The 9,363-nt window shown below is 48.0% G+C and overlaps 1 protein-coding gene across 3 annotated transcripts in view; it reads left to right on the top strand.

Annotated features, from left to right (window-relative positions):
• Positions 1–375: 375 nt before the first annotated feature.
• The window catches only part of SHISAL1 (shisa like 1), an 87,651-nt gene continuing 78,663 nt past the window's right edge, over positions 376–9,363 (top strand). For 2 of the 3 annotated variants that reach the window (XM_051644215.1, XM_051644212.1), the window contains exon 1: positions 2,432–2,504. The gene's annotated coding sequence lies outside the window, so the exon portion shown is untranslated. Of the gene's footprint in view, positions 392–2,431; positions 2,505–9,363 lie in introns of those variants that run through there. The other variant, XM_051644214.1, reaches the window with a different exon arrangement.

Raw genomic sequence — 9,363 nt, 5'->3', positions numbered from 1 at the left:
CTGCTAATGTGAAGAAAGTCATGGTTTTGATTCTTCCCTGATCTGAGAAGTGCATCTGTGACCGCTCCTTTCCACGTGCAACACCTGCACAGAAAGTGCACTGCACCTCCTTCAGTATTCAAAGCATGGAGTTTCACGCACGACTGTGCATTAGAACATGCCAGGGAGATTAGGGTTAAGAAATGATGCTTTACTTCCTCCAGATCATAATTATAGGGAAGCGTTTTAGAACATCCAGATGATGTTATCAAGCAGCCTAATGTAAACATAGCTCCATCCCCAGTCAATAAAGTGCATGTGGTGGGCATGAGGCATCACTCTTGCAGCAGTCAGTGTCTGTGGAGCTCCCTGCACTGCACGATTTACACACTGAAGGGTAAATGAAAAGTAGGTGAGTTTTTGGGTTTGTTGTTGTTGTTGTTTTTTATTAGAATTTGAATTTGTATGAGAGATATGATTTACAGACATTGGTTCAGAGCAGTCTCCTTCTCTGAGGTGACGACCACCTGTTGGACTACAGAGCTGTGGCAGAAGGGGAGGGAGAGAAGAGGAAACTGTAGCCGTTTGTAGAGAAGTGAGCCCATAAATCAGTGTACATCTTCCTCTCTCCCAGTTCCCTCAGACTTAGTCCGAGGGGGGCAGCCCTGCTGCCGCAGCACCGAGGGCAGGCTGCCGGTGCTTTGCCATCGCCCCCCAGCGCGGAGCCGGGAGGGCTCACGTTGCTCTGCCTATGCACGCGTGCTGGAGTCACGGTGCAAAAAAACCCCAACAAAACCCAAACAAACACCCAACAAACCAACAACAAACCCCAAAACACCAACAGGCTTCGACTGCTCTAAGCCGTGCACTTATCCGGCGCCCGGAGTGCCGCTGGACGGACAGACCCCTCCAGCCTCGGCTGGGTTAGCGGGCGGCTCCAGCGCTGCCCGCCCGGCCGGGGCCAGGGCTTGCCCGCAGCGGTGCCGGGCTGCTGCCTGCCTCACGCCTCCCGAGGAGACGCGGTGCCGCTGCCTGCACACATCCCGCAGCACCATCCCTCGGCGCGTCCCGGCGCCCGCGGCTCCGGGCTGCCACCGCTGCCCGCCCCGGACGGGACGGGCGGACCGACGGACAGGTGCAGAGCCGCCGCCTCGGCCCCCCCCTGCCTGCCAGCTCCCTTAGAACGCGTTTTCTGAAGTCCCTGGGAGCGGACCGACCTGTCGGGGAGGGGTCGCGGGCCCCCGAGCCCGCCAGCCGCACCGGAGGGAGGCCGCGGTGCCCCAGCTCTGATCCCGCGATGAAAGCGTCCCCGGAGAGGATCGCTTCTTAACGGGGCTGCCCAGCGCTCCCAAGAGTAACCTATACATCACCGAGTCGCTATTCATTCCTGGAACGCTCTTAAAAGCGAAAGCGCACTTCATCCTCAGCGCCCTCCTAACCAGCTGGGGGGCAGACGGGGAGCCCGGAGCAGCCTCCGGGAGCCGGGCAGAGGCCACGGCCTTGCTGCTGCCCGCCCGGGGGCGCCGGCCCCCTGGCAGCTCCGGGCTGCGAAGCCGCCGCCCTCCCGGTGCTTGTGAGAGAGCTTGAGCCGCCCGCCCGCCCGCCGGTGACAGGCAGCACAGCCAGGCCGGGAAGCCGCCCCTCGGGCACCCGAGCGCGGCACCGCCCTTCCACCCGCACCTGGCCTGCCTGCTGATTTCCGCCCCCCCCGCCTTTTCTTCCCTGTCGGCGCGCTCCCTCCCGCAGGAACGCCCCGGCTGCTCGGCGGGGGTCTCCTCCGTGAGCCCCGCAGGAGGAAGGAGAGGAGGGCAGGACGGGGTGCGCACCCGCGAGGTTTCATCTCCATCGCTGATGCCGCAAGTGCTGCCTCTACCCTCCACCCCTCGGAGGACGCGGCCGGGCTGCCCTGAGGTGAGCGGCCACCTCCGGGCGGCTCTGCCCTTTCCACGTCCCCCGTGGGCTGGGCTCCGGGCGGCAAAATCCCGAGCCGAGCAGGCAGGTCCGTGCCCCGCGGGGGCCCGTGGCAAGGCAGAAGGAGCGCCGGGCGGGCGGGGAAGTTTGCGGGCGGGACGGCGGAGGGCAAGGCGGGGAAGAGAAGCGGAGCTCCCGCTCCGGCGCTTCATCTGTTGAAGCGGGGACGCGCGTGGGAGCGGGGAGGCACCTGGAGAGCCGGCCCCAGGTGGAGGGAGAGCAGCTGGTTGGCGCGGAGGCGGGGGGAGGCGAGGAGAAGGTGGAGAAGCGGGCGGGGACGAGAGGGGATGGGGGAGCCGCATGCGGGGTGGGGAGATGGGGAGGGAGGTGGTGGCTCCTCAGCACCGGCGCCTCTTCCCCCGGCTCGCAGGCTGAGGCACCGGTCTCTGTTCCCGGAGCTCGGCGGTGCTGCCGCCACCGCCCCGGCTGCTGCTGCTGCTGCCGCCGCCGCCGCTGCTGCTGCTGCCGCTGCCCCGCGCCTGCCGCGGGTTTTCCTGCGGGGCCCCGCAACTGCTGGGAAAAGTGGCTGTGCCCCGGGAGCGACGGAGCGCAAGGTGGGGGGGGGTTGGTTCGCGGGGCGGGGGGGTTTGTGGAGGTGCTGGGGGTCGGGTTGGGGGGGATCGCGGAGGGCAGGGGGCTGTCCCGGCCCCGCGTGGGGCTGGGCAGCAGGGCGGTAGCTGCGTGTCGGAAAGTTTGTGTGCCTGCCGGTGCGAGGGGAAGGCGAGGCGGGAGGTGAGCCGCGCGGCTCGGGGGGGCGGCGGGGAGCGCAAGCTGCGGGGCGGGCGGTGTGTGTGTTTGCCCGTTTTCTAGGCTGCTGGCGGTGGGTTTGTTATGTGTGCGTTGGGGTCTGGGATCAATATTTATTGGCAGGACTCAGTCGGGTATTCATCACTCGTGTCTTGGGAAGCTTGTTAGCGGTGACTTGTTTCCATGACAACAGGACCCCTCGGGGTGTTCGGGGTTATCTGTTTGCCCCATTTCTTCTTTTGGTGAAGTGTGTCTGCACATCTGTGGTGTTTTGTCACCGAGAAGAAAAACCTGCGTGATCCTGTGGCCCCTATTCAGTATTCCTCTAGTGCTCAGCTGTTGTCTTAGCCTTAATTAATGATGCGTGGATGGGACTAGGCAAGTGAGTTGTGGGTGATTTCTTAGTACTTGTTTTAGTGGCTTATCTTCTTTAGCTATAAAGGTGAGGCTAAGATGTTTGAATGTCCCTTGTTCGGAGTGCTCATTAGCCCTGTTAGTGCTGAAAAGTGTGATGTTTGTTACCTTTTAGTTGGTTTACTGTTTAGTAGAACCCTTTGAGAGGCATTGTATTGCAGTCTCTGTAGTTCTGCTGCTACAGCAGAACTGGGAATCAGAAGTGACTTACTGTGTAACTTAACAGATCTCTTAACTTCTCACCATGCCTCAAGACAAGCAAATGTTGCCCCCTTGTACCTGTGAAGTGCTTTGAGCTAATCAAGCAAAACACTTTTTCTAAGATAGAGTACTGTTAAAACTCCACATACTGTTTTCTGTTATGAGTAAACATATACTTCACTTTTCTCTAATGAGGTAGGTGAAAATCCCCCTTTTGAACTTTATTCTTTAACATAGCACAGTCATGTTAGCTTTTCAAATTGTGTGTCCTGTGTACAGAATCACCAAGGCTGGAAAAGACCTTTAAGATCCTCAAGTCCAGCCTATGACCAACACCACCAAATCAGCCAGACCATGGCACTAAGTGCCACAATCCAGCCTTTCCTTGAACACATCCAGGGACTGTGTCTCCACCACTTCCCTGGGCAGTCCATTCCAATGTCTGATCACTCTCTAAGTGAGGAAGTGCTTCCTAATATCCAACCTACACCTCCCCTGGAGCAGCTTGAGGCCACGTCCTTTTGTCTTGCTGCTAGTTGCCTGGAAAAAGAGCCTGATCCTGTCCTGACTACAGCCTCCCTTCAGGTGGTTGAAGAGAGTGTTGAGGTCCTCATCCAGCTGAAATCTGTGATTCTCATCCTGTTTATGCTACCTACCAGTCACTGCTCTCCTGGGTTAGCTTCATCAGAGTCAGGTAAAAATGTGACTCTTTATCAGCCTTACGTTTGTAGGAATGTCCATGTGACAAAGAGTATACGTCCATAGTAAAGAAGGAAAAGACTACAAAACTGAATGACAGTCTTGATCACTTGCCTTAGGGCTGCAGCCTGAGAGGGACTTAAATGCTTTTCTTGAGCAAGTGTGCACTTTTGACTGTGTGTCAAGTTAAAACATCGGGAACTGTTCCATCAATTTTCATCTTTTTCCAGGAAGTGTTTTAATGTGTAGTTTCCTGTTGAAGAGCACTGGAAGAGAAGTGTGTAAGAAGCATTTTAGAACATGCAGTTCTAAACCAAAATACTGCCTGAGTGATGTTGAGTTATGACCATTTTAGATTACAGGAGTAATAAGTTGTAATAGTAGGGGAACTTCAGTAAGAAGCATACATTTTTCTTCTTTCTTGAAAGGCTCATTTTAAGTGAATTAACAGTATCTGTTACAAAATAAGTATCTCTTTCATGCTGTGAGGCAGAGTCTATCCACAGCTTAGGTCAGTTTGAGGGCTAAAACGTTTGCCTCATTCCAGCTGCACTAGTGTTCTCTAGTATCAGTAGGCAAATCATGTTTCTAGCATCCCCAGTGAAGTAACTCTATGACAATTCCATTAAGAGAAAGAAAGAAAAAGATATTGCATCTTAGTCAGCATTTCATCTCCTTTGGATGTCATTGACTTCAATTTTCATACTGAACTATTAAATTGTTACTGTTTAGTGCTGCACAGTCAATAGAGGTAGAGAGAAAATGATCTAGATTTCACTCTGTGCTTTATGTTCTCTGCAAAGCTCAGACTTTTATTACTTTTGTTAGTAAGAACCACAGATTTTCCAGTTCAGTTCTCAGACCCTAGTTGCCACGAGAGGAAAAAGAAGCATCTTAATTTTTTAAGAGTGATAATAGGGCAGCAAGATGGGTAATTCATAGGAAGCCTGTGTTACTTGTGTAGTTGTTTTTTTTCAGAACAATAATCTCTTAAAGTTGTGAGAAGACATCTGAGTATATGACCTGTCACTGATAAAGTTGTTCTGTTTGAGGGAATGGGGAAAATAGTGCACAAATGTGAAAGCTAAATTCATAGTTAGGCATTATTATATTGGTTTATATTGTATTTTACTCAGTATTATACCAAAGTAGCTTGTATGTACACTGATTTCCAAAACAAAAATGCTTCTAACAGTATTCATATTCAAGATGCATATTGCTCAAGCTACATATTGCTTATAGTTTGCTGGCATGTGAAAAGAAACTTAGTGTAGTTTGTTTCTCTGGTATTGGAAGTGTCTCAGCTTGTTTGGTGAATAAGGTACTGGACCAGTGTTCCATCTTTTTCCCTAGTTGCCCTCCTCGTTTATCATTCAGTTGTGCTTATCTGGAGTGTAGGGTCTCCAGTGTAGAGTCTTGTTACAGTCATATATTGTGCCCAGACAGATCTCCGTTGAAGCAGCAAAATGTTACTGCAGTACAGTAACAAGAAATGATAGCAAACGTTTTTCCTGTGTTAGTCACCCTGGTCTTCGCATGATCACTAGTTACTATCCGACAGGCAGTCAGATTGTTGCAGATCACTGTGGAGATGTAATGGAGAAAAAGTTCACAGGTCTATCCTCCAAGGACTAGAGAGTAAACAGTGGCCCATACCTGCTTTTTCTGAACACCTATGTTTGCTATCAGGTTGAATGTACTAGTTTTCTGGATGTAAAAATAAGGCAATGATAAATTTAAAATATGCATCTTAGCAGCAAGGGCAGAAACCAGCACTAAACATCCAAAGTGGAATCTTGGTGATCTTTCTTTCTGGTCCTTTTCCAGTGTTTTTTAGGAGAGGGAAAGGCAGATGAGTTTACAAGTATACTTTCTGAGTCTGTAAAATGCAGCTTCGTTTTACAGAAGCAACTAATAATGTTAGGAAGATATGAGAGCTGTTTCTGTATTATTCCAGTTGGCAGTATGATTTTGTTCTACATAAATTCCTATAAAATGTTTACACTTCAAAATATGACATACTTGGTCCAGCTGTGGTTTGGTTTGTTGGGGTTTTTTTTGGGCTTTTCAAAACTGCTATGCTAATAAATACTTACGCTTTCTGATAAGCTAGGCTTTTAGCTTGAGGTAGAGTTTTTTTCCTATGGAAGGTTTACAGATGAAAAACTTACTTTTCAAGTGATCTCTTTTCTGTTACATATGATAGATTTATTTCTGTCTTTCATCAGAATTTAGCTGGCAAAATTAAGATAAAACAAATAATGTGTTTTTGCATACCAGTGAAAGGTGAAGTAAAACTCTTTTGGTCACCTTTTTCTTTTTAAAGGTGTGATCTCTTTAAGATGGAGATGTAGAAAATTTCCTTTCCAACCTTTCTTTTACTTGCCATATTTTAAGTGAACTGATGTCAATGTACAATGATGTCAAAGTGCCTTAGTCTTTTTAGGCCCAAATTTGAAACAACCCAAAGACACCTCTTTTTTTTATTTTGTTTCAAAAGTGTATTCTGGAGGGTATTCTGTACCAGGTCTCTAAATTGCCTGATGTTGCACACCTATGAGCTGACATGAAGAAACTCGCTAGTCACTTTGGAAGCTTTGGTCCTGGGTGTGTTTTTTACTTACAAAATAGATGAAAAGAGGCATCAGCTCAAAATCATCTTCCAGCTCTTTGTATTGTTCAATCTAATAATCAAGCTCAGTAGTTTCAGCACTCTGCCACTGATTAATTTGTACATCACTGCAATATATTCTATAGGAAGTCTGAAAAGCAAAGTAAATCTTCCTTCTCAGAGTTCCACATGGTGGGGAGAACATGATGTGGCCTCCTAAATGAAGGTACAGAACGCATGAACTTTTTTATAAGGACTTTAAAATGTAGGAGAAAAGAAGGTATTCAGTGAAGACAGGCATTAAAAATGACTTAGCCAGATAATGGTGAACTGGGTAGTAATAGTTTGTGGTCTTTATAGTCACCACAAGCCTGGTAAGAACAGAAGCTGAATGACAGATTTTAGAGGAGGTAAATCTGTGAGCAAGCCGACCAGACTGCCTTGCTGCCTCAGAAGCACCAAATCTAAGGATTAGGTTCAAAGGCAGTGAAAACAAGCCAGAGCTGTTTGCTGGCCTCTATAGATTGTGCAGTGTGAAGTCTTCATTATCTCTGTGCCTTAACTTCAGTTGTGAAGAGTTCATCTGCTGGTGATTGGCAATATCAGTGGTGTAATTCTGATTCAAAGAAGTTGACTAGAAGTGAAAAACACAAGACAAAGGCTTTGTCTTTGCTATATTGTATCCAGTTAATACCCAGTAGATTTCAGAAGCCTCTTCTCTCTGAAGAATCCTTGAAAATGTGTGAACAGCATAATGCAGCCTTTGGAACAGTTCAGATTTGAAGATTTTTCCTTTTCTTTCTGATAAGTGGAAAAAAGTAGGCAAATGTATCTGTTTGCAGTTTGTAGGACAGATAATAGATTTCTGCTTTGATTGTTACCCGAGGTGCTCACATACTGCATGACTAAATGTAAAGAAGGAATGCCCCACCCCAAAAATAATCTTCACAAGTCAGGAAAAACAAATAGCATGTTCCCCATGCTATCAGTTTTTACAGCTCAGTGCCCTCTGTCAATATATGATGCATCTAGAGAGGAGCCACTGAGAACTTAGGCGAGTTCAGATGGCAGCTCAGCTGTTAGATGCTGCTTCTGAACTGGCTTTTCTCTTCAGCTGGCATAATACAGCCTTGCTTGTGTGGTAGGACTGGGTTGCCTAGGCTGCTTCACTTGCAGGAGAGACGCTCTGAGCTCCATAGCTGACAGATCTGCCTGCCTGTCTGTGCAGGGTGGAAGCCGGGGTGCAGATTTGTGATATTCTCTGGGGATGAGGCAGGGAGAGATCTCCCCTCTGCATCTGCAGCAGGCTCAGCCCCAGCCTGCGTGCTTCTCCTTTTGAGTCCCTGGATTTTGCAGGCTGACCTTTTTCACTGGCGAAGCTTAGCAGGTCCACCCAATTTTGTCATTTTATGCCAGGATGCCTGATGTTGCAGACAGGGAGTCTGTTTGGGCTCTATTTGGAGCCAAGGGCAGAATTCTCACTGATTTCCATAGGAACGAAATGTGTTCCTAAGCATACTTCAGTAGCTAGAAAGAAACTTCCTAATAAAGACCCAGACTATTAACATTACACAAAACATCAAGCATTGTTCTAGGCTTCAAAGCTCTTAACGGTAACATGCTCGGAGACCGAGCACAGCACCGCAAACAGCAAATCTCAGGATATTCCTGGCAGGACTGTGGAAGATTGCCAGCTCTCATTCTGCTCTGAGGAACAACTGATGCTTGATCATGTTACTGATAAATGCTACTTATTCTCATGGACACTATTCAGGCCCCTTAGATTGTATCAGGAAAAGAATTGTAGAAGCAGTGAAGAGTGACATAATAGCTGTTGAGCAAAGGATTTACTGTGGCAAGCAGAAAAGGCAGTGGGATTTCGATTTACCTGAGGAAGCAGAAGGGCTTTTTCCACGCTGATGTGAAACTATTGGAAGTTACTAAGGAAAACTGTGGGCTGCAGTATTGCTGCTTTGAGTTGTTAAACCTCAGTCACACCAGTTCCTAACTAAAACTTTATTTATTTATTTATTTTGCCTTCCTTTAGGTATTATTTTTTTCTCCTCCTGTCCATCCCTCATCTTACCCTTACTGCCATTTCTGTGTCTCACTTAACAGAGGAACCTTTTTAGTCGCAGGCTTTTTCTTTGAGTGGTTTAAAGGAAGCACCTAGAGCCTGTTGGAAGTAGGGGGTTTCAAAACATAGCCCATAGATACCTGCAGTTCCTTGCTTGCTTTCCAAAATTCCTATATTCCATTGATGTTGCCACTACAAATCCATTATTCTGTCCAAATAAAGGTTTCAAGGTGCAAGGAAGTGGTGGGAAGGCAGTCATTTGAGTCACATAGATAGTGTATTTGCCATTTGTGTTGCATTCCCAAACATGACAGTTCCAGGGCTGCTTTGTCACACGATTTTTACCTGGTGGGAGTCAGAATACCCTTTTCTGTAATTACCAGTTGAATTGTGGTTATCTCCCATCTTGGACTGTTTTGGGGAGCTTGATTTTTTTTCCTCTGTGATGTCCTAACAGCACCAAAACTTAAGTAGTTCTTCCTCACCTACTCCCCTTACACTTGTAAAAAACCAACCAAACAAAAAAACATAGGTGAAATTCTACAGAAGGAAACTTTTCCAAGGGAATTGTATCTGCTTCAGACACCTGGTCTTGAACGGCAAATACGAATGTTCATTATATGTTAAAATCCAGAGTACTGGCATTGCTTTACACAGTTAAGTT

This window comes from Apus apus, chromosome 1, assembly GCF_020740795.1.
Source record: "Apus apus isolate bApuApu2 chromosome 1, bApuApu2.pri.cur, whole genome shotgun sequence".
Lineage (NCBI taxonomy): Eukaryota > Metazoa > Chordata > Aves > Apodiformes > Apodidae > Apus > Apus apus.
This window is presented reverse-complemented; position numbering and strand designations above follow the sequence as displayed.